The 27,196-nt window shown below is 27.4% G+C and overlaps 1 protein-coding gene, 2 long non-coding RNA genes and 1 pseudogene across 6 annotated transcripts in view; 2 read left to right on the top strand and 2 right to left on the bottom strand.

Annotated features, from left to right (window-relative positions):
- The first annotated feature begins 7 nt into the window (after positions 1-7).
- On the top strand, positions 8-5,336 carry LOC100864559 (uncharacterized). 2 transcript variants are annotated; one of them, XR_015290603.1, is made up of 5 exons: positions 8-324; positions 563-602; positions 682-2,386; positions 2,715-3,140; positions 5,107-5,336. It is a non-coding gene; the product is annotated as an uncharacterized LOC100864559 (long non-coding RNA). The 2 variants fall into 2 exon arrangements; XR_015290602.1 differs by lacking the exon at positions 563-602 and having other exon boundaries at positions 930-2,386.
- On the bottom strand, positions 669-1,229 carry LOC147658453 (uncharacterized; annotated as a pseudogene). The gene is made up of 2 exons (XR_015290601.1): positions 1,109-1,229; positions 669-1,010 (listed from the first exon to the last, which is right to left on the bottom strand). The product of XR_015290601.1 is annotated as an uncharacterized LOC147658453 (transcript).
- A 2,561-nt stretch (positions 5,337-7,897) lies between the features above and the next one.
- The window catches only part of Argk1 (Arginine kinase 1), a 33,818-nt gene continuing 14,519 nt past the window's right edge, over positions 7,898-27,196 (top strand). The window contains exons 1-3 of one of the 2 annotated variants that reach the window (XM_012489498.3): positions 7,898-8,124; positions 16,044-16,164; positions 17,385-17,682. The gene's annotated coding sequence lies outside the window, so the exon portion shown is untranslated. Of the gene's footprint in view, positions 8,125-16,043; positions 16,165-17,384; positions 17,683-27,196 lie in introns of those variants that run through there. The other variant, XM_086902709.1, reaches the window with a different exon arrangement.
- On the bottom strand, positions 13,959-17,210 carry LOC116414813 (uncharacterized). Its single transcript, XR_015290600.1, has 5 exons — positions 16,764-17,210; positions 16,406-16,548; positions 15,343-15,489; positions 15,139-15,202; positions 13,959-14,619 (listed from the first exon to the last, which is right to left on the bottom strand). It is a non-coding gene; the product is annotated as an uncharacterized LOC116414813 (long non-coding RNA).

Below are 27,196 nucleotides of genomic sequence, written 5' to 3'. Positions count from 1 at the left end.
TGGCCCAATCAAACTACCCCCATTCCGTGTGTACACGCGTATATTAACTGCTAATTTCATCGACAGTAATTAGCGCGCACGAGCGCGCGCCTGTCACGCGCTGATTTAATTGCACTCTCGCGGACACTCTCTTTACTTCCTCCCCCACCAGCTTGTGATGCATCTTTTCCGTTTCTCCGCTTGGAACCGATCGCGCCACCGTTCCCGCAGCTAGCCTTCTTGTTTTGGTCGAATCTAATGAGTTTGTTTATCGCATTGACGAACTCGCGATTAACTAGTGAATAGATGAAAATGACACGAAGAAAACATCAATTTAATCGAAGGGTAAGGTGAGATTGCTTTTAAAAAGATTTAGTTACGAGAAATTTGGATGAAAGTATGATTCTTTGTTAGGGTTAAATTATAGGTTAGAGATGAATTTGTAGAAGAATTGTGTAACTAGAAATTGAATTTAATATTTCATTTTTGTTTATTCGTATCGAATGAGCAATTTCTTATTTTTAAAATGTTTTAAATTAGAGAAAGTGTTTGTAAATGGTTAATTTAAATTTCATTTTTTCAGACAGAAATATGTTTTACACGTAATTTGATTAATATGAAAGGTAAAAGTGGATATAGAATAATGTAAAGAATAAAAACTATCCAATAATATAATTATATAACTTCTATTTCAATTTTCAGATAAATGATATTATCGTAATTTTTGGTGATATTTTATATATTAATGTAAGGAATCGTTCTTTATTGCCATAATATATATTCTTAAAAGTAATTCAAACCTAACCTTAAACCAAATTAAATTTATCGAGCAAGTACCAGACTCCAAGATTCTTTAATTTTATTTGTATCGAGATTTAACTGACCCAATTAGCCTCTAATGAAACTGAAGACGAGTGGATGCGGGTGAATGCGCGCGCGCATGCTTGCAGGATATCCGCGGATGCAGGAGGCAGCCGGCTGGGAGGATGACGGCGAGCGCGCAAGAGCGAGAAGTCGGTAACTTAACTGGCCTAAATGGGTTTAACTCGATGTGATTTTGCTGGCGAACCACTAAATTGAACGAATACGAACTAAACTGAACTCAACTAAGCTAATCATATCACATTACTAGCGTTATTAGCCGAGAGACGATATAAGTGAAGGTCCGATGGTACCAGGCTGCAGTAACGGGTCGCCTCCTGCACTGACCCTCTGTACGACTTTCTTTTCGACCTCTTTTTCTCGATCATGATGTTCGCGTCTTGTATCTATCCGATCTTTGAATCACGGAAATGTGTTTACGGTCAAGTTTTACCGCAGTCGGTTCCGAAACAACTTTTAGGTTAGTTCTTGTAAAAGTTGGATGCAAGTTGAAGTTTCTCGAAGGAAATGGACAATTCTTGATGCACACGAGGTCTGGGAAACGATGTTGGCCGATCCTGGCCGAACAGAAACGCTACCATGGTCGTGAAACAGGAAACACGTGCTCTGAGTGAAAGTGACAGATCACCGCGCGCCAAATTCGAAATAAAGATCAAAGAATCGTATACGATTTTCGATTTATAGTGTCATTCGTGAGAATAAAACAATGTAACATTTTAAAGAATGTGCGATGGAAAGAATTTTTTTCTTATTGAGAATTCTATATAGTGAAATATATGGTGAATAAGTGATATAGTTTATCTTCAAAAGGAATTTGATTTGTTTTTCTGGTATAAATTGCAGAACTATTCTTAATATATATAATTATAATAATCGTATATGGATTTTAAGTTTAAATTTATTTAATTTTATTAAATGTAAATTAAATCAGTGATCAAATTATAATTTTTGAATGAAAGATTTTTTTTATTTAATTAAAATTATTATATTATATACTCATAAATATTATAAAATCATATATTAATTTTTTTCAGATTTATGCTCACATTTATATATTATGGGTATATTTTATATACCTACATTTTTGACAAGACAATATAAAATTAAAATCTTTGCAAGTATCAATGTAATCCATATATAATAAAAAACTTTCTATGATATTAAATTGTATTTAATACTCGATATTCATTCAAATCGATTCAAAATAATGAATCAAGACGTCATCATTATTATATAACAATAAATTTTCATTGAATAAGAATACTACGTTACATGTATTCTGTACAACAAAAAACCAAAAGATTTCATATGTTAGATAAACAAAAGATGGATAGAAAATGGGGGATAGCAAAAGAAAGAAAAAAATAGAATAATTATCTCCCACCAACCATTCCATTGGTAACTGGAGAGGGGAAGAAACCTGGAGGAAAGATAAGAACGAAGTAGATACGATACGTTCCTCTCCCACTACCTCCACTAGCAGAATAGAAGGAGTTCCTCGGCTCCACCTCTTCCCCTTCCGATGGTACTCTCTTTCAATAGTAGAGAACGTTGTAACTTCCACCTTACCACCGTTCCACCCCATAAATATTTCATTATTTACATTTTTCGTACATCAATTTTTCAACGATTGTCCAATTTTTTCAATTTTTATTAAATCTTATTTTTCTAAAAATTAATCAATCAATTAATTTTAATTTAAATCTAATTTTATTTATTCAAAATCAACGATAGCTAATGTAATACATTTCAAACGTTTCAAATATTAATTTATTATCATAATGTAATTTTTACTTTTTGAAAATCTTCTATTCCTTTCCTCACTTTTCCTTATTTTTTTTTTTTTTTTTTAGAATAAAGAAGAGACGCGCAATATTTCCATGCCATGTACATGCATCTATAAATTTTTATGCGGAGAATGGAACAAGTTGATAAGAACTTATAGACAAAGGGAAAGATACTCTCGTTAAAAAAATATATTTAGATCGAACGACAGAAGGAAACGACGAGATGAAGAGGAGAGGGCGAGATCCGAGCGACTTTTTGCACGCGAGCCTCTTTTTTTTTTTACGTCGTAGGTATGCCGACCGGATAGTATTGCCGTGTGGCCAGGCTGACAGGGCCGACCAATTGAGCCTGTTAACGTCAATTGGTCTAAATTAGTTCAATTGGACGTAATTGCGCGAATACGACGGGGAACCTCCGCTCTCTGTTTGCCAGCCATGCTTGCGTTTCTCTCTTCACGCTGATATCGCCGTATTCTCGGGACTTCCTCCAGGGTACAGTCTGTAATATATAACTACTCGAATAGTCGAATAATATTTTATGAGACTGATTTGATACGTAAATTGTTCAAAATACTTAATTGAATATGATCTTATGCGAAAATTAGATTTTATAATAATTAAAAATTATTTGAAAGAATGGTTTTGGTTGATATTTTTAGTAAATTATTCATTTATTTCAAATTGTTGTATTATATTATGTTTGGAACAAAATATTATTTCTTACAAATTTAAATTTTAAAAATTATAATTATAATTATAAATTATAACTCTTGTTTAGGTAACCGAGTACCAGAGTATCTATTTCCTTTAACAATATCCTTTTTCACAATATAATATAATATAAATTTTTCGAAATATCGCAAATTGCTTCGAATTCCTGGATATTTTCATATCGATTTCATATTTTGTACGGAAAAAAATTTATATTAAAAATTTTAAAGAAGCTAAGTTTTATTAATTTTATTTAATAATAATTATTTAATAATTTATAATTTTATAAAATTATAAATCTTTGCTTTCTTGTAAAATTAATGAAATTGGAAAAGATCTACAACACTTTAAATTTATTTCAATCGATATTCAAGAAAAATGAAATCATTCTCATACAGAGAATTTCCATCTTAATCAAGTTTTTCAAGTTTCCCTTAAACCATAAAAATTACAATAATATCAGGATAATGATCGTTAGAGAAGACAATTATGACAATCGTAATTTACGAATTAACGTGCCCACATGAACCGTCGCGAGATTCTTATTGTGATCGAGATCACAATAAACGTTTCTTTCTTTTTTTCTTTTTTTCCACCCTCATGGAAACGTTGGCGAGCAACAGTCCCTCAGTAGTTAGGGCATCATCAGTATTAGTCATTTTATGTATCATGCTGGTACATTTCACGCGTCAAAGCGTAGAAAGATGACCAACGACGAAAACTTGCCGTATTTCGAGGAATATACTGGTGGTCGATACAAAGAGCTTGGAAATTTTCGATATACACGCACTCTCTATTCAAAATCCACGTATGATTCTACCTGAGATTCGATTCAAACTGAATTCCTCTTTTCAGATTCAGGATACGGCCACGTGGATACGGCCAATGTATGCAACAGGTGTATTTGACCCGCGTGAGACACCTGTGGAATAGATATATAGATTAAAGGAGAGGGTGCAAGTGAAAAGTTAGAGAGAAAGGAGGAAAATGGAAGATTATTCGTATCGATCTCTTGTAATAATGAATAAGAGATTTAAGGTTACTTAAAAAAAATTATAAAGCAAGAATAGGAGTTAATGATAAACGTAAAGTGATATGCAAAGAATGTAGAATTACGTATAACTAAATTAAGTGGTTGAACAGGGTGAGATTTCAGAATTGAAGGGTGAAGAACGAGCTAAATTAGATTATTAATAAATGGGATGAAGATATTATTAAAGGGTCGAATTTGAAAGTTAAGGAGAATGAAATGTATACTGTATGAAATTGATTAGATTATTAATTATAGGATTTAAAAGGATTTAATCTTTAAAGATTGAAAAATATATAATTAAAGAATTAGATAATTTGTATGATTAATAATCAAATTTTCGAATTTTTATTTGATAGTATATTATTTAATGATAATAAAGTACAGAAATACGTATTATATATCTACAATAAAATATAATAAATTAAAATAAATGAAGAATTACAACATGTACGTAATAAAAATTTATAAATATTACGATAATTCGAACAAAATGATGTCGTTAAACTGATTAGAATAAAATGAAGTATTTAATAAATTGGAGAATATTATTAAATTATTTAAAATAATATAAGATCACAAAATTGATCGGAACAAAGTAAAGTAATATTATAGAATAATATAGAAGTTTATTTGTTGTGGTATGATCGTTGAGATTTTTCTTAAATTGTTTTTAATGGAAACAAAAATTAAGCTATCATTTAATTGCACTTTTAGATTCGGAAATCGTGATTCAAAGGAGAAAATGTAACATCGCAGCCCGATGACGTCGCATCCTTATTAACCCGACGTAGTCACATCCGTCACCATCCCGTTCTGTATTCACGTGCAGGGTGTTTCTCGTAATGATATCTTCATTTATGTATTGAAACTACCTTATATAAACTACTTATAAAATTATGTATTTCACAAGTAAAATTTTCTAATATAATCGTACATATATGACACCTATCGCTTGAATAAATTTTTTTTACATAAATAACTTGTATATAAAATAAGAAAATGGGAGTTTAAAAAAATCCAATATCCTTTTTCTACAGCTATAGATATTAATTGCACTTTTTTTTTTTTCAAAAGATTTATTACATTTCAATAAAACTTTCCAAAAATAAATACATTGCAATTTTTGATATTTCTACAAACGAGCTTAAGCAATAATAAGATATCTAATAAATAAATATAAATTTATTATATTTCCATTTTGTATCAACATTATATTGTATCAAACTCTTCAAAAGCAATGGATTTGGAAAAGAACCGATTAAATATGAAAACACAGATTCTCACGAGAAACGAATCCAAACATTTCTTCGTTCATAAGGTAGTTCACATTGACGAGTAATTAATCGAGGACCTATGCCCTCATATTTCGTGAGAACGAGAAATTCGGGTTCTGATATACACTACGAGAGGGGGCTAAAAACGCAGCCTATAATATCATCCCGCATAAGATCATCTACTTACAATAATATAACAGGACTGCGGGTGGGAATTTACGAGGACGTTTTTAGATCTGATTACACAGAATTTTGGGTGCAAAGGAACGGAAAACTGCGCCCATATCCAGAAATGTGGCATAAGAATGACGTGACTAATCTCCCCTGAAATCGGTTTCGAATACAATATCGAAATAGAATAGAATGAGAAATTCAATGGATTTGGGAAACGAGAATTTACTTAATTTTCCGATAAATTCAATTTATATATACGATAGAAATTGTGAAATTTTAGATAAAATTTTTCTAACTTTCATGATTTATGTTTGCATGAATATTATTTTACAGTATAAATATTATAATTTCTATATAACAGTAATATTTTTTTTTATCAAGTAATATAATTGGTAAATTGATCTTAAAATTATTAATCAAAAGTAACAATAGTCGAGTAAAATTCTCAAGCATTTTCGAGTACCTATTTTGGATCCCATATATAAACCATATGTTTTTACGTATGATCATGCTGGTGAAGATGACTCTTCTCGACACGCGACCCGCAGCTATCCTAAATACTTAATTGTCAATTCGATTTCACAGAGAGAACGATTTTCATGGAATTTTGCTCTCCAAGATTTTCTCTTCTCTATTTTGTATTATTAACGAAATTAATAATATTCTTATAATCGTATAAAATAAGGTTATTAAAAATCATTATGTTGGATTAATTAAAAGTACCAATAAAACGTAAACATTTAAAGTGATACAAAATTTAATTTTTATAGATAAATGTTTATTAATTTATTAAATTTTTCAATCTTCATATTTTTTGTTTGTTAAGATAACATTATTGATACAATGTTAATTGTAATTGTAATTATAAGTATTAATTATTAATGATTATTAAAATTTATATAATTTATGGATTAATTGTATATTTACAGTTTTTATTTCAACAATAATTTCTTATTCAAGAATAAGGTTGTATGAAGAGCTCTATGTTATCAACTTTGGTGCAGTAAAATGATCTGTAGAGACATCTGTCGACATTTCTCGAAGTTTCACGATGCATAAGATTGTATCGAACTTATTTTCAAAATTGGATGCAGCAATGCTTTCAATTGAATAACAGTCTTGGTTAATTCTTAATGCTTAAATTAAATAATTTGAAACAATCCATACAATTAAAGTATTAAAGCTTTTACTTATTCAATTCATATTAATTGGGAAAATGTTATTATATAGATTAAAATTATATCGATTAATTAGTATAAAAAATTGATTGAAATCACGATTTTTTTGTGAAAGAATTAGAATATAATATATTAGTAATGTATGTATAATTCATAATTATTAATTTTATTTAATGAAAAGTTTTAATTTTGACAAATGATATAATAAATTATCATCACACAAATACACACATCTTTGATATCTCAGCAAATGAAATATGTATTATATAAATAACAATGATAATATTTAAATCGACAAATTTAAATTTATTCGTGAGATCTCTGAACACTTGTGGAATTAGTTGGACAGAAAGAAATAAAATCCAACTAATGAATGTGAGGGATAGAACAAAATAAAAAGAAGCATTCTCTACAGATGAAACTTTGACTCATCCTACAGACCAGCACAAAACTTATCTTTTATTTTTTGAAAAAAATATTTTCTCTTTTCCAAATGGCTTTTTAAAAAAAAACCACGAATACAAACGTAAAAATATAATTATAATTTTGTATCTCTTCAAAGTATAAATATTTATACTTACAATTCCTTTTTTAAATTATCAATTTTACCTCATACCTTAAAATCATTATTAATTTAAATAATAATAATTTTAATTAGTTTATCATACATAGAAATCTCTGTTTTTCTCTAATTTAACATATTTATCGTTCCTATCCCAGAACCTTGAAGCTTCGACTAAAAATACATCGGAAGGTTTTCGCGGGTGGCAAAGACGAAAGCAGTCGGGGAAAGACGAGCTTTCTTTGAATCGAAAGAGGAAGAGTAGCGGAGCGTGTCCGCCCAACAACAGCGAATCCTCAAGCTCGAAAATAGATCGCATAGTTTTCCCGGTACTTCGAATGCGGTGTATCGTAATAGGCAAGCTAACTGCTTGCCGAATGAGTTGGCTATGGACAATTAAACGTTTATAAACACCGGAGATTCCGCAAAACCTGGCCCTCTCATCATGATGATTTGGCGTGCTGAAGGAGCAACGCTCAAGGCCGTGATAAAATTTATAATATCTCGCAAATTTTAAACCGAAGAACAAAAATTGAGATTTCATGTAAGTATTGCATGCGTTGCAGATCAGGTCTGGGAAAATAGACTTTTGAAATGTGGAAATAAACCGCTTATTTTGCAAACAAACTTTTCTTTAATAATCACATAAAAAAATAATATCTTTAAATTCAAGTATTTCTTTATGCAAATATTTCAATCTTCTTCTCAATGTTTAATTATTTCAATTTATTTCAATTTTTCGATACAGATTTAATTATCTGAAAATTAGATAAATAATTGATAATAGTTTTTATTTTTTTTTTTTTTTTAATGTAAAAATTTATAGGAATTAATAATAATCTACGGTTTATATTGAATCATATGATTCAAATAATAAAATGCATGAATAAATGCTTCGAACATGCAATAAAATTTTAAGCAGCGGTTTCTGATTATTTTGAGCGACGTACGATCGCGAAATGTAAACTTTCAAAGCATTTGAAACGATGGAAAAATAAGCTTCTAGATTTATGCTGCTATTTATCTTGTTTCTTTTTGGTTTAAAAAGTTGAAGAGTTATTTTGTACATTAATGAGATTTAACGAGTTGAAGAGTTATTTTGTACATTAATGAGATCAAGTGTTTCTTGAAGATACAAAAAGTGTCTTGATACATTATATAATAATTTACAAATGATGATATGATATATTTTATAATATGTTATAATATTTGAAACGGAAAGAATTTGTTCATTTCTTAGAGATTATTCTTTTGAATAATCCCTCTTGCTTGGGAAAAAATTTCTTGTTTGAAAAAGATTAAAATTTCATTACATTATTATAGATAGATATCACAGTCCTGTTGACGATTGGTATGGTCATAACAAAGGCTCATAAACTAACAAATCATCATCATTTAGCAGTTCTTACATGAACCAATGACGTAATGCACATGTGCGAGTTAACGATTTTTCGAAGTCGTTTCAACTTGTTATAAGCTTTCTAACTAGTACGAAAATAGTATTATGCACGTACTACGTTCTTTATTCTGAATGTTTTTTTTAAATAAAACTCCTTAACTTTTACATATTTCATATTTCATATAAGAACGTAAGAACAAAGAAATATATTATATTTTATTTTAATAATATATCTTTTTTAATATTTTCGTGGAATTGTTAAAAGGTAAATTATCGAAAAGATAATTATTTAATAAATATTAAATAAATTATTCGTTTAAAGAAGACTTAAGAGTAATTAATAAGTAACATAAATATTTTTTTAATAGAAAAGTAAAAAAAAAAAAAATTATGAATTATTCTTTAAAAGATAATTTAATTTTACAGTTTTGGAAATCACTTTCCAATCATAAAAATTTTTTTATTCAAAAACAACTTGCCAAAATTTCAGTAATCAAAGAGAAAGATTACGAATTTTTATCGCGAGATAGGAAACATTTGCTTAAACTTTCGAATCTTATCGAAAGATAAAAAAAAAAAAAATACGAAATGATAAGTGACGATTAAAAAATTATGAAAAATTAATTTCTTTAATTTCCATCTTAACCGTGTTCTACGCATGTTCCACCAGCATAATCCGAAAAAGCATGTAAAAACATTTCCACGCATCATTGTTAGATTAGTCTAAACTTTTCATTTTTGTTCAATCCTCTTTAAACGAATAATAAAAAGATTAATCGTAAGATTTTGAAACGCCGCAATTGTGACGACGAGGCAAGCCTTAATTGCAGAAATAAAACCTTGCGATATTATGTTCGTTGGCTGATTCTCAAGGAGTCAATGTTTCGTCTCATTCTCCTGTATCAAAATTCTGTTAGCGAAGGGAAAGAAAGAAAAATCCACGGGATAGTAGTTTGCGCAGGTAGACAGGATGAAGCTCCAATTGGCAAGAAATTCTGGCACGATTTTAGAATGGTCGACGTAGTCGATTTCACGGCCAGCGTGCTGCAGCGAGGGAGCGATGTCTTAAGAGATGATATCCCTTGCGACATAAATGCTCTAAACCAGTGATCCCCAATATATATCGAGGTAACTCCCTTTTATAACAGCTGAATAAATATCTTTCTTCTCGCGACTAGATAAACATGTATTTTTAATAGGATAAAATATCTAAATATAAAATTTCACTTTTAGAGATATACTTATATACGGGTGAAAAAGAAATGTGGAAAATGTAAAACGAATTTTTATTAGCATTTGTTTCAATATCTGCCATGATAGGTGATAAATCATTTCTATTTATTTAGGTAGATATATCAAAATAGATAAATGTTAAAAATGTTTTCATTATAAAATTTTCCATATAAACAATTGGAAATGGAAGTAATTGCGATGATTATCTTGGAAGTTGCTTGTATCCATGATTTGAAAATCCATGTTGTAATTGTAATGCCAAGCCAATTACTAGATATATATAAAAATATAGCAACCATATCCAAATACTTATAAGATTTCTTGTTATCCTATTGATCTAATATAAACTGGTACATGGAAAATATTAATTATCATAATTAATATAAATAAATAATTAATTTAGTATTATTTATTACTTTATTATACTTATTATAAATTTGGATTTAGAATGTGAATGTATTTATTTCACATTATTAGATTTTTAATGGAAAGAAATATATTTTTGGTATTTTGTACAACGTTTAAATTTTAAAAATTACAATTGTCAATAAATCAATCAAAATTATTTTAAATATATATATAAATTATATAATTTATAGATGTGCATTCGTATCAAAAGTATTGTATCTTGTTAAAACCTAGATTATTTATTTTTATATAAAATTCAAAATTTTATTTTAAATCAGATTATTTTATATCAGAACCATCTATTTAATTTGCATTCGATTTTCCAAAACTACTTTAGTATAAAGAAAGTTGAAAAGTAATTCTACGAAATGATATTAAAAAATATAAAGATAGTTTTACAGTGGAATTGGTATGTCGTATACCATACGGTTAAGAAGATTTATATTTGCAGAGTATGTGCAGCAATGAGAGATAAAAAACAGTACATAGAGAAACAATTCGAGGAGTTTGTCGTTTAACCCTCGAGTATTTCAGTCCCAGCACCAGCAGGGCCCTTCAGCTTTAGCGCCCCGTCGACTTAGCGAAATTCCTCGCTAAATTTAAGCCCTGCTCGACTGCTAAGATAATTGCGTTTTGCATAAGAGATATACAGTCTTTTGAAGTAATGGATTGAGCACATATGCATCGTCGATTATTCGTGAACTTTTCATCAAGATAATATATGTACGTATTTAACTTGGTTTGTTCAATGATTTCACGAAGGCTTTGACAAAGATGTTTTTACGATGTTCAATGGCAAGTTGTGAATGATAATCTTAAAAACAATTCAAGTCCAATATTATATTTTTTCAATTAGAAAACTGAGAAAATTTTTTTTGATTTTAAGTCTTTCAGTCTTACATTTTAAAATTCAAAAGTTGATACGTAATTTTATTTTTTTAGAGAGATAAAAATTTAAATTTCAGTATTACATTTTCATTTTAATTAGTTGGATTTTAAGTGAAAAATAATATAATAAGCATAATATTAAGTTCAATATTTCTTTTTTAATATAGTTATATTATATTATAAAATATAATTAAATCTAAGATGCGTAAGATACATAATTATTACCGATTATATAATTATTATTGATGATGAAAAAAATTAGCGTTAAGTAGAATTTCTTTCAACTATAGTTTGTGTCTATCAACAGTGACAAGCTTGTTAGGATTTGCTCAATGATGCGCTTAATTGCCTACTGGCTAATTTCATTGGCTATGTATCAACTCGACCTCATCAATTGATTCGAATGAGTTCACCAAGTTGTCGCAGGCAGATTTAAGAGTAAAATTAAAATGTTTTTGTATTTTTCTCAAAAATTAATTTTAAAATTTAAAAAATTGTTTAGATTATTCTCGAGTTTCAATCTTTTGTTCCAAGATTAAATCAAGTTATGGCTTTAAAAATTTTTTAAAAATTATGATCATCATTTGAATCTTTTATTTTCATTTTATTTCTTTCATTTTCCAAATTCTAAAAAATTTTAATCTAACTCAAATTATTAATATAAAATATGATATAATAGAAACATATAAAGAGTATTTATTAGTTATTTTTACATAATAATCTTATTTAATACCATAAAAAAAATTTATACGTCAATCATCACAGTTTTTACGAGGCTTCGTTTCATTTAAAATGTGAAGTTTCAACTGTTTTAACGTTGTGCAAACCCATATGTAAAATATTCATTACCACGATTTATATTATCGTGAATTTAAATAATTATTTTTCAGTATTAAAGAAAAATAAAGATTTTTTTAGAATAATTTTAACATTTTTATTCTCTGTATATTTCTTTTACTAAATCACGCTAAAATTATTTATTTTCAATATTAGCATATCAGTGTTACTTCCCCATCTGAAGTGAAAATGACAAGAGTAGAATCCGAAATTGCCAGAAACTCTCATTAAGGAGAACGTTAACTATCTCCAAATAGGAATATTTATAGGACATACACTGTCGAAGAATTATTAATATTAATTCAGCGAAAACGATAAAAGATCGCGGCGAAAAATCGATAAGGAAGCGGCCTGGCTGATGTTTTCCTCGTTCGAGGTGCCAGCGAATAATCTTGGCGCGACCGGCCGTTTCTACAGAAAACAAGTATATCTGGCATGGCAAAATTGTCGGCCAACATTATGTAATAAACAAGCAAGGTGGCCATCAGCGGTAGCTGATCTGTTCGCGGCGTACGTGTCGAAATTACGGAACAAGCAGTGGTGCTCGATCGATTCTGAGACATTGACATTGAGAACTGCCCTTAGTCAATGGCATCAAAAACCAGTATTTTCAATGAGTATTCAGTAGCTTCATAAGACAAAGATTTATAGTTTTGTTTTCCATTCTATTTCCTCATTTTTCATTCTTCCATTTCTTACGAAAGCAATTGTTTCGTTACAAAAATAGTTGCTGTTGTCAAACATTGAAAAACTGGACGAAAAATATTCGTCATACTCGGTGCCAGTCACGCGATAAATTGCTAGCCTCTCGAGACAGCACATTTAACGTGGTTATTGTGGTATTTAATGCCGGATTTCTATGACTGCGATCCAAGTAATAATTTTTTACCGTCTTTATATACGTGCGATTTCATTTAAGAAAAATAATACGAATATATATTACATATTATATATTGGTAAGATAATGGATATAGATATTTGTATTGTAATTATAGCGTAGAACGTTTAGAAAATGAAACTAGAATATCAAGTTCCAAGTGCACATTGAAAGAATCGTATAACATATATACAATGTGGATATTAATAATTTACGTAATTGAGACTTGTAACATAATATTTACAGTTATAGTTTGTAATGCAATAATACGATTAGATCAGAAAAGTATTTTTGTTAGGGATATTTTATAAGTATCAAGGTCATTTTATAAATTTCAAGGTCAACAGTGGCTTCCTTAAATAATATTACCTCTTATTTCTTTGTTAATTTATTGGCCTTATTTTTTTCAATTTTTTGCTCTTATTTTATTTTGTATCCTATTGTATCGTGCGTATTTCTGTTTCTTACTCAAATTTTGAAAATACGAATACTAGTATTAATAAAAACTATATTAATACTTTATATAATTTTTTACTTTATATATTTTTATACATTATATATTTTGTTTTCAATAATAGTATTGCATTAATATTTTCATTTCAATAATTTTTAATGTTAATGTTAAATATTGAAATTCATTTCTAAAATATTTTTTTTTTTTTCAGTATCGCGTTATAATTATTATCGTACTGTTGAATTTGTTGAAGGTGAACAGATAAACACGAAAAACAAAATCTTGATTTCTAATCTTTATTACTCACACGAATAAAACTATATATATATATATATATACTATCTATCCAATATCAATTTTTACTGATTATCAATTTTAAACTTTTATCAGGTGTTTAATTTTCTTAGATAATTCAGTTAATAATCAATAAAATGATAAATATTAATTTTAAAAAAATCCCATTTACAATATACAATTATATATTTTAATTTTGATTAAAACGAACTATCCGTAAGAGTTAAGCGAAAAAAAGACAGGTTCACAGTTAAATCATAACTGTGGAAACGGCATAAAACACTTCTCAGGATAAAAATAACGGACGAGGAAAAGTAATTTCCTCCCGGCCATTGACGCAACTTTCCTCATCAACTCAGCCAGACTGGCCAACTCAAAGCATTACATAATTCTTCTAATGATGATAATGTGTTATATTGGTGGGATAGAATTTTTAGAATATTTTTTAATAATAATCCCAATGCAAAGTTGTCTTCATTTTTTCTTTCAATTTCAATCGGTAACTTTCTCGTTGAAGCCGTTGTTGCTAATTATACGTATACGTTCCTCTTCCTCGAACACAATAATCGTTCCTTGAAACCGATCGATTTTCAGACGTATCGATTACGGATAATAAGTTTCCATGCTGGCCACCACTGACTGACATTGACTGGAAAGTGAAATCAGAAGAAGAAGTGAAACTTATTTAAAAATATATCCTTTAATTCTAATTATCTAATTATAATTAATGTCAAAAGGTAAATTATATATATATATGTATATATAGTATATTTAATTCTTATAAAACTGATAACAGTTGATTGGTTTACTAACATAAAAAATAATCAAATTAGTAAAAATTATATGTGTAATTTTAAAAAAACGTTAAAAATGTTTTCCAAGTTTATCTTCAATAGAAAACAAAGAATCTCATTTAATAAGTATTAATTGTATTTCTATTGAATATTTATATTCTTAAGAGGAATTTATAACTGAAAATCATATATAATTTAATAATTTTAAAACATGTAATTAAAAAGAAAGACTTAAAAGATCTTGTATTCTTACATTAGCAAAGAAAAAGAGAGATTGTGCATCACACTAAATCTTCCAAAATGTGATTATTATGTTAAACACTTAGATTTATTCGAATAAACATCTCTATAAACATCTCTTATTAAATTATTACCTATTAAAAATCTATAGGTATTCAATTGATTCATGCTAGTCCATTGTATCTGAATATCTGAAACCTACAAAAATATTAAACATTGTAAAAGGTAATTTTAACATAATTAGCAATTTAAAAGGAAGAAAGTTAGTTAATAAATTTGCCAAGGATCATAATTACATTGGATTTCATAGATTAGAAAATTATGATGAATCGGTTTACCTTAGAAGGAGAAAAATTTGATAGATTTAAGAAGAAGGATCATTTTAGACATTCCCATTGGCTCGATAGGGAAGGTAGGTATGTAGGTTTCGTATTGATCTCCACGTTGCGGCGACCTTTAATATCCCCTCTCTTCTAACTCCTAGCCTGTTGGATGAAACGAGAGGAATAGAGCAACGAGGGAAGTCGAGGGGAGTCCTGAACGCGACCTACAACAAGCACCGACAGGCGCACAGCTGATTTCGTAACGACCAGGCGACACTCCCGGAGTTTCACCGTTCTCCGGAAACGTTCAGTGATCTATATATTCTAGGGAATTCAGGGAACAATACGGAAACGGACTGGCTGACTAACTGTAAAATATTCTAAAAGTTCAGCACAAACAAATATTGAATATTTTACAAATGCAAATCTCTGAATCGGATAAATTTTATATTTAAAAATTATTATATTTATATTCTGTATGTAATGTGATTTATATAAAATTAAACTTTGTATAAAAGTTTACTTGTTTCGAATTTAAAAAAGTTATAACACACAATAAGCTATTTTATGAAATTTGAAATATATACGATTACTAATTATTATAATAATAATGCAGAATGTATTAATGAAAGATTATTTGAAGACTAATATTTTTATAAAGTAATTTTCAAGTATTAAGGAGGATGTTAAAAGTGACATCATTTTTATGGTCTCAGAAAATGTAGGGAGACAGCAGAATTAAACAGAGGCAGACACCAAAAGAAGATTACATGTTTTTACAGGCGTATTGTGTCACGGTCAACAAACACGACGTCATAATCGGCTGAAGAAGCTCAGGTGAGAATATGGCATCCGTTATTTATAGACCGTTACATTTGTATAGAGATTGATTAAAGGTAAAACATCGAATAAAAAGTAAAGAGTATAGATAACATAGCCATATCATTATGATTCGATTATATAGAAATTCCTTCTAAAAGTGATTTTTCAGATCATTGAACCTGTTCGTTTTTATACGAATAGTGGAAAAACGACTTGACTATGCTTAGTACTATGATTCATAAAATTGAGAGCAGACCTTGTCTTCTGTAAGAGGATGTTGCGCTGTTTGATTGTTAAACTGGAATAGTTTGGCTTGGAACAATTTCTTTTTCTTTCTTTCGAAATATAATATAGTAATAATATAATAAATATAATTTTCGAAGTATAATGAATTTTTATCTGAAATATAACATAATTAAAAATAATTCTTATTTGCAATTATTTTTCTGACATCAGTTATTTCCTATCTTTTTTTTTTTTTTATTTCCTTTACAGTGATAATAGATCTTAATTAATATAGTTATTCTTTCTTGCTAAATGAGCCATAATTGAATTAGAATATGAGCTGTGTTTGATTTTTATCGAAAAAAAGCATTAAAAAGATTCTGTTATACCTTTCAAGGTGGATAACAATTGAATAGTTATCTTCTTTTTGTGTCGGTTCTTTGTTTCGAGGCCATTGACTTCGACATACTGATCGTATAATTAAACTAGATCGATTATCGATTGTGCACATTGTGCTGCATCGTCTATTGAAAAATATAGCAAATTTGTTTTATGTTAGTAGTATAAAAAAGAATAAATGAAAAAAGTAAAATTCTATTATCCAATTAAAATCGAAAAATCTTTTTTTCGTGTATTTTATATAAAGTTTATCAAACTTTTATAAATATTCAACTCTTCGTGTAGTCCAAGCTGAACTTAGCTTATTTTCGATTCCATCGATCGTAGTATCGATAATTTTCATCAACAATTACTATCTCGAAATTGACGAATGATGTAGAGGAAATAGTTTCTATATCCATTCTTAATTATCTTCAAAAAATTGTTTTTAAGTGTTCCTGTAAAACAATAATTTCAATCATTTTCGTTAGTTATTCTAATGATTTTTACAAGCTTCAAATATTCATCGTAAATCTAAGTATAAACGCTTTATCAAAATTCATAATCATAATTTATCAAGATTTCTAAAACTTACTGTATATGTTCGATTATCTTTTATTTCTTTCTGTAAGAATGTGACGGAGAATAATAATTAGGACGAAAAAAGTCGAGGTAGCAACCAAGAAACCCTCGTAGAAACAACGGAACAGAGGAACGTGGCTGGACCGCGAACCGTCCCTGGGAGAGGATTGAGGAGTGAAGAGGGGATATGTACAAAGGAGGGATGTGATTGGCCGAAGCAGAGAGGAGAGGTTCTCGGCTGTCGCGAGGCGAGTTGATTCCGCGCCACTTCGTTTCCGACTCGTGTTCGCGTACGACGTGCCTCGAGGAATAACTCAGAACACTTCAATTTTCTTTTGTCTGCCAAAGGTAAGCAATATGTTTTTTCACTTTATTATATAGAACATAAGATCTTGTTCTCTAAATATGCTATGAATATTATACCGATGTGAACAGAAAATCAAAATTTATCGGATATGTAATATATTGTGATTATTTTCTGTGATTGTTTGAATATTATTTGATTATATTATATTATGAAGGATACTTACGAAAGATATGATCAAACGAGAAATATTTTGAAGAGACGATATCAATAAACAGTTGAACGATCAACTGTGACCGTTAGGAATCGGCTTAATTTGTTTTCACGATGCGTTTGTTTTAATTTAGCAAAACTATAAAAATTTTGACTTAACATGTTGCGAATTTAGATAATGATTCATCATGCAAATGATCTTCGATTATCTCTGAAGCTATTATACATTATCTTGTGCCAACCGGTTTTTAGGTTAGGCAAAGATCGATCGGGTATACCAATGGTGTAATCAAATAGATTATTCATAATTTAAACTGTAAATTAGTCTTTAGAATATAGTTATTTTCAATAATATTGGTTAGATATATTATTAAACATTAGTAATCTAAAATTGAAAATACAAATAATTTGAATATTTTTATCGTGGTACCTTCGATTCATTGAAATGGCGGATGATTCGTTTCCCAATACAAAGAAAATTATCTTGAATTTAAACTATCAAAATAATTGTATAATAATTTCGGTAAAATATTCAAGAAATTAACAGAAATGTGAATATATAATTTTTACAAGTGAATGACGTAATGGCATCGTGTGACCATATATTCCAATGAAATTATTAACCTTTGTTATTAATATTTTGTGAATAATATCATATAATTCATAACTAAGCGTTTTTAATCAAAGAGACTCGCAAAAAATACGAGATTCAATTCTTATATTTCAGAACTAAGTATTTTTTTAAACAATAAAGAATAATTTATAATAGAATTGAAATTTAAGTTTTATATATTTAAATTATTTAAAGTATATATTAATAGCTTAAAATATTTCATGGATTTAAATCAAATTTTCAATAGTAATATTTAGTCACATTATCGATTTTATGGACTTCAATATTACTATATTATAATTTACTATATTACATCTTTTTAGTTTTTATATTAAAACAAGAAAAAGAGAAATTGATTTTAATTTTATATTGAGAATTAACATATTATTTCTTAAATATTATTAACTGTTTAATCAATAAATTTGAAAAAAATGTAAATATTTATTTTTTACTTATAAGTACAAAATAAATAAATAGAAAAGTTTTTACAATATATATATATATATTATTTTTATATATATATCTTTGAATTGATTTAGTATAATGATTAGTATAATGATTCGAATTGTATAAATGTAAATCGATCGATTCAATTTCCGTCAAACGTTTTCAGAAAAGATTCCAAAGCGGTATAATCTCATTTCTGATTAATCATTACGCAATCTTCCATTTTTATTACCTTGATAAATGAATTTAATGATTAGAAAATATATCGAATATGTAAATCGCAAGGTGCGTTGCATCGGATTTCCGTTGCGGGAATACTGTCAAAAGTAAATTGACAGATTACGGTCAGACCATAGTATAGTAAAACGAGTGGGTGCAGCATGATTACGTAAGGCCAGGGATGCCCAGTGATTCTCAAATTCTTCATTCTAATTTTTTAATTTTTCACTTTTATTTTTATATTAATTTCCATGTAAAATATCACATATATTAATTTAATAAATAATTTATCGTATTAAATAAAGTACATAAAAATAATTTATAACTATATTTTATTATATTTATTTTCTTTTTTTTTTTTCTTATTGATCTGTTAACATTGAATTATTAGGTTTCTTGAAAATAAATTGTATTATCATTACAATCAATCAGTGACATGCTATTTTCAACAAGTTCACAAATCATTCGGAATATTGGTTAATAATACAACATAAACAATTATAATCTTTAAATCGCGAAAATAATTTAATCATAATATAATTTAATATCAGTTAAATCTCTGAATTCCATGACTTTTAAATTTCTCAAAACATTTAAATAAATTATTATTATATCAAAGCTTTGTAAAATAAGTTTATCTACTTTAAGATAAGTCTATCTGCTTACAGATTTCAAGAATTGGCGAACGTTAAAAAGTTTTGGAATGATTGTAACTGATTTATTATTGGTCTAAAATTTATGAACAAAAGGAAGAAGGAGGTGTCTTATTAGCAAAGAAAAGTGCATCGATGCGTTTCTTAGTAGGAGGCTTGTTATGCCAGAGAAGACCGGAGATTCGTTTGAGCGGCGCGTGCATGCGTTATGGCGTTTGGTAATTCAAAACGGAAATTGATAGTTGGCGGTCTCCCGATCGGGGCCCTGCGTGCAAGGAACGCGTCGTTCGTGTTCATTTGCGTGCATGTATGAACGTATGCATACAATTACAGAACCGGAATGCACGCCTGTCTGCCGGCGATGTTTCTCTTTGATCGATTCCTCGCGACACACTCGTATATACTTACACCCTGATATCTCTTGCTTAATCGCGCGTTGAGTTTTTAAATAATCCCTAAGACGCTGTAATTAGTTAGCATAATTAATATAATAATAATTAATTAAGAAGGAATTTTTGCAAATTTTGTTATTACGGTATTCCTTTTTTCGTTTTCTTTTTAAAGCGGTGGCAAAGTTTAAAAATGTTTTTTTTTTAATGTTCTTTAAGTAAATTATCATTAATAATTATTAACGATTAATTTTTGATAATAATATTTTATAATATTATAGAGATTTCTATTTTTTTTTTTGTTACATTATAAATAATAGATATTTTAAATTTCAATTTTTTTTTATTTTTTACGTAATTCTATAAAGTTAAATTTAACTCAAGATATCATTTCGAGTACCATGTTTCCCCTTCTTTTAAGAACAGATGTGGTTTGTTTGCACAAATGACGACGTTGCTAATATCGCATGGACATAATTGATCGTGATTAACTATAGAGATTGCCGATATCGATTCGTGTTATCTTCTTTTCTTCGCACTTGTGATATTTAACACTTTTACAATTTTACGGTGAATGAAAATTACCGCTTTCCTTCGTATAATTGGATGAAGGATATCTTTACTTAAAGAGAGACAACTATGTTTGAACAAGAAAATATCAATGAAAGTGTTGAGGATAAATTTAAATATCGAATGATATTGATTTAATAAAGTTTAGCGAAGTTTCCTTCAGCTATAATAGACGTAATGATTTTCTGTATATGTTCTATTTAAGAATTTGTCATTTTATTCTTATTAGATATAGTAATAGTAATAGGTTTCCTTAGTATTCTCGGATTAGTGTTTAGTAGTACAAAATTCACTGAATAGTAAATACGTACAATTTTATTACTTAACGAGTGTCCACTATTAATCACAATTAATGCAATCTTGGACTGCTTTCCAACGCTAATTTAAAGTGCAATTATTTCTGTTTCAAAAGGTCTTTGAACTCTCTAGAAGACATTTCCGGATCTCCTCGAGTCGATTTTAATGTTTCAACATTGTATATTCATATTTCATTTACTGTGCATTTAATTTCCCATTTAATTTCAACAAGTTGTGTTGTTTTATCATTTATGCTTTTTTATTTTTAGCGTTTCTTTATTTTTAATTCATTTGTCAATCTTAATTACATATATATATATATATATAAAATTATTTTTTAATATTTTTTTGCATGTCATAAATTTTAATTGTACTCTACGATATTTCCTTTCAAAATTCAAAATCGATTCATAATTATTAAAACTAAACTTTTATTATGGCGAATATACACGATCAAAAAATAAATTCCATTTTATCGATTGACCTTGGTCATTTATACATATTTCATTCACTTCTGTCGTGTCTTCGTTGCACAAAAATTTATATACACTGCTCTAAACACATGTGCTATTATGTCGACTATACTGCATTTTAATAATTCATATCTTTAGATTTTAGTTTGTCCTTGGCATTAGCCATATACGCATATATATAAATGATTTCGAAGTGCTTAAAGCCTACGTTAGAATTAAAAATTGCTGAGATTTCAAAGAAATAAACGACACTCTATATTTGATAGAACAATGTAACTCTTTCTGATAACTCAAATAACATCATTTGAACCAAGGTTCATGTGAACGTTATTCAATGCTTAGTAATGCTTAGTATAACTTTTTCATTGTAACTTTAGATAAAGTTTAATATTTTTTAATTGCTTTTGCTAAATTTTATATTGGAATTTAGCAAGTGTTTGAAGTTTTTTTAATCTTATATCTTTTAAATACGAACATAATTTTTCTTCATTATAATAATTATATATTAGTTATATTTATTGTAATATATTACAATTTAATTTCAAATTCAAAAGTTTGCTCTAAAATTAATAATTTAACTGAGCTCAATTCAGTTTGATATTAAAGAAATGTAAAAATTCTGAAACTCGTAGAGTGGAGTGCAATTATATTGAAGTGACAATGAATATATCTGAGATTAAAATCTCGAGTCCAATAATTGAGGCCAGCTATGAAGTTACATGAGTTTAAAAATACAAATTGGCTAACTGTGTTGTGAGCAACGAACGATTTGTTTGTCATCTTCTTTTAGACACTTTGTTAGCATGAACACTTCATGTAATGTAATGCATGTATCTATCTTGAATTAGAATAGAACATTAAATCACGATAAAATTTTTATAAAGTGTTATAAAAATATGGTAAAGAGCGAAAAGTATTACTAACATTTTCGTATATTTTGAGAAGAATAATTATTTTATATTTTAAAAACAATTAAATTGAATTGAATAGTGATCTTTTTTCATAAAGTTTTATATTATATGAAATGAAATATATATTTAAATAGAGATTAAGTATAATATATATTAAATTTATTAAAAAAAAAGATATATATTTTTTATGAATTTTTAAAATTTATCGACCAATACATTTCGAATTATCCCGCGCGCTAAATTTGCGGTAAAGTAACTTTTAAATGTTACCGACAGAGAGCGACACTAGTCAATGTGGGCCTGATAATTATAATCAATATATCGGTAAAGATGATTAAAAAGAAATCGTATTATCGAATCGAATTTAATAATAAATATTTATATAATAATTAATGATATATTTAAACAAATATTTTTAATTACGTTCTTCTTCTGCCGATTTTCTTGATTAAAAAATCAAATTGTACTTTGACGATTAACTTATTGTACATGCTGTTCTCATTCTCACATGATATACGTTGTGAGTAATTTATCTTCATAAAACATGAAACCGGACACTACCTAATCATAAGAACGAACCGTAGAAATTTGCGAAGGCGGTGCTTATGTCGCCATTTTGATGATATCTACATACATTCCAATTGAAAAACTGAATATATTAATTATTAATTATGAATTATGAATTAAACACGTCACATTTTCAAAGATTTATAATCTAAATTAGATATAAAAAGAAAAATATCATGAAAAGAAAATTATTTATTTTGAATATAATTTCTGTACTTATTTTTTATAATTTATTTTTAAAATTTAAATAGAAATTTAATTGATTATTAATATATATTATTCAATTTTATATTATGAGTATATGATATAAATAATTTCATAAAAGTATAATCGATTTTTATGAAAGTAGTAAATATAAGTGGAATTCACATAATTCGACACGATTCCTTGTGTAAATTAACGAAGTAGAAACGACCATCATCCGGCTAATTGTGTAATTTATCCATTCATTTTCTAATTGGAATACTTATGACGAAATACTTCTATCCATTTGTTTCTCTCATTTTATTTAAATTATTCTCCATACTTGTATAAAAATAGTACTCAAAAATTTTAATTTTTTTAATTTTGAATAAAATATGTACAAATATTTTAAACATGAATAAATCTAATTAAACTTAAGTAATCGTGATATCGTTGAAAATTGCGAAATTATTTGCCAGCAAAATTTTTCGTTAAATATTTGATTCGAATTTAAAATGGTCATAGGTTAGTTAATAATAATAGTATTTTCTCTTTAAATGAATTCGATATTCTCTTCTGCTGTCGCGCAATTTTCATCTGTTAAATGTGATTATTCATTGTCAGACTTATACATAAGCGTGACGAGTCAATGGTCCTTGAAGTCGCGTCTCGAATCATTTTTCATGGAATCGTCATTCCAATTTCCACTCTTCGTTGCTCGTAATTAATTGAAGAAACGTATAACATGTTCGTTTTTAAAATTTGATAAATTTGTTATTAATTTCTTTTCTTTTTAATAAAATATTCTAGATTATAACTTATTCTATAAAATGTATAGAATGTATGAGATAAAGTTCATTTAACTTTTAGAAAATTGGCAAATGATTATTAGTACTATTAAAAAAAAGCAGATAGATATATATATGTATTATATGTGAATTATGTAATACATACATATATATATATATATATATGTCTTGCCAAGATTTGAATCACTATTTGATCCCTGTTCAAATAAAAATGATAAAATTTATTTTCAAAATATTTTTTAAACACGATTAAATTTTTTTTTTAAGAAAAAATATACAATGTAATATCATATCAATTCGATACAAAACTTTATTACGAAAGACGAAATTATATAAATTTTTTAATTAAAAAGAAATTAATACTTGAATATAAAGAATTAGGAAAAATTTTTGATATTTTCATATTTTTTAAAATTATTTTTCAACAAAAACAAAAGAAATTAAAATGATACGTTGGTTTAATCTTACTTGATAAGAATTCTAATATTCTTACAATTCCATATCTGTGTCACAATGATCGCTTTGAGTATAATATTTAAAAGAAGATAGATAATGATACAATATTTTTAAAAAAAAAAATAGCAGTAAATTAATAAACAAAAAGTCAACGATAATAAGACGTATATTTTAATTAATAGCCATTGAACAATTTTCGAATAATTTGCTTCTGATTATTAATTTTATTTATTGATTGATAAAAAATAATTATATAATTAAATATTCTTGAATAATTCTACTATTTTAATTATAATTATTTATATATATTATAAAAATATAATATAATCATATTATTTCATTTTAAAATAATTATTTGAAATACAGAAAATATAAATCAATCATATTAGATTATGTTCAATTATGAAAATAAAAAAAATAAATAAATAAAATTGAAATTTTAATGATTTTACTTTTCCTTTAATTTATTCCATATAAATATTACATTATTTTGATTTTATTTTGAATTTAATTGGCCCAAATGAGTTTCAACGCATTGTGATAATGACTGCTTTATTTATCCTGGAGTTTCGCATTTATATTTTTCAAATTGCACGAAATACGAATATCACAATGATAATCGGTCATATTATTGCGGAATTCTTGCTCATATATCAAAGCATATTAACCGGATTTAGAGAAAGTGGTGTAACTTTCGATGCAAGGAGACCCGTGGTTCTCAACTTCTTTTCAAAATTTTAAAATATTCTGAAAGTCGTTGGTTAAATAAATTTATTCATTTTCCTATATTTTTCTTACAAAATAAATGTTACATAAAATTTTTATATCACATTTACATACATCAAATATTAATTCTTACATTTTAATTTAAAACAAATATAAGATGGATATAAGAAAATCTTATGATATTAAAAATTATAAATTAGCAAATTCAATGCATAAAGAACAATATCATTATTACATATAATTAATTAAAAACTTGAATTAAATTATATAATTCCTTTATACAAATATCGTATAATTGATGATAATTTATTTCAAATATAAAATAATCGATATATTTTTTTACAAAATAATTTTTAAAAGATTCTCAAAACGTTTGCAAGCTTTATTTCATAGAAGATACATTTGTTTTATCTTCGTTTCATATCTATGGAACGTCACAACATCATTTTGCAATTCGAAAAGCTTGTAGATCTTGATCATTTGGATTCACTTCGGTCGAATTTATATTCTGAACGGATTCGAGGCACAAATAATGCGACAGTGACGTAACAGGATGTTGCAGCGACGGTACTCGAGTACCATCGTCTGTACAGAGCTTGATTTTCATGATGTATTACTTACGTTACACAATGTTACTTATTTTTTTTTTTTTTTGTATCGAATTTTACTCTACTTATTCTATTTTATTTTTTGTCAAAAAATCTTTTGTTTTATTTCTTTATGACTAAAAACTATGAATTAATAAATTAAACAATTCCATTAGATTTTGTGGAAAAAAAATTTTTAGCGAAGATATTTTTTATATAATAGATACGTATCTTTTGTAATCCTTATATAATCTTTAATTTACAAATTTTTGTTAAGGTTAGAGATTATAGAGGATGAAATGATGATTTCTTATCAAATTTCTTGAAAAAAGAAATTTTTATCAACTTTGTCTGTACATAAGATTTTGATCTTTAGATCTTATCTTTATCTTCTGTAGGGGAAGATAAATTTAATTAGATTTTGCAATATAATTGTTTTCTATTATTTATTAATTAATAACAGATGGTTTTTCTAATTTTCATTTTCTCAAATTGTTTATAATTATTAACGGTTTATTACAATTTCGATTACATTGAGATATTTTTTTTAATTCATTTCATGTTAAATCGATCATGTTAAAAATATCAATGTTAAAAAATCTTTTAAAATTGATTATAAAAAAAAAGATATAAATTTCTATTGTTATAACAACGCAATTAATAACTTTTAATAATCCATGAACTTTTACTTCTCCAAAAAAAAAAAAAAAAAAAAACAAAAAAAAAGAAAATCAAATCAGCAGTAGAAAGAAACCAAAAATCGCATAAATCTCGCGACGATTACCATCTCGATTGTAAGTTTCTAAGACGAAGAAGAGAAACGAATAATAGAATGAATCGAATAGTTGGGGCCTTATCTCGAGCCCGATAACGAAATACGGTGTTACAATCGTTTTATCGGCGAGACGTTCTCGAAACTCAATCCAGATCGTAATCGCTTTTCGTATCATCAACCTTTCTGATTCACTTGTAATTGCAGAGATATCTTTGTTCGTATCGCGTTACACTTGATAAAACGTCTCGAAATTTCGCTACGAACCGTCCTTGATTATGTAACTAAATACGCGATCTTCTCGAGGATGTATTGTACAATTTCCAATATGATCCAGAACTTTGCGATCGTTTCCTTTCTTTTATATTAATTTTACAATGATAATCTTTTTATCCCATAATACTTTTTTCTCGACGTAGAATTTCCAACACGATGTGGAGCTTTGTCATTTGTTTATCCATTTTTTCGATCGATGATATTCTATTTAATATTTTTCGCAAGATTTCCAAAAATATCTTCTTTTTTTTTTTTTTTTTTGCATTAACGGATTCGGATTTTCTGTAAAATACATCTCGTGAGCTAAGCGCGGAGTTACGAAAGCGTTGCTCGACGGTTAATTGGATACTCTTGTGAGTGAGTTAATCAAAAAGATCAGCGGAGACGATTACAGGTT

This window comes from Apis florea, unplaced genomic scaffold (genome assembly GCF_048593485.1).
Source record: "Apis florea isolate Af1SG1 unplaced genomic scaffold, ASM4859348v1 contig_2272_pilon, whole genome shotgun sequence".
Lineage (NCBI taxonomy): Eukaryota > Metazoa > Arthropoda > Insecta > Hymenoptera > Apidae > Apis > Apis florea.
This window is presented reverse-complemented; position numbering and strand designations above follow the sequence as displayed.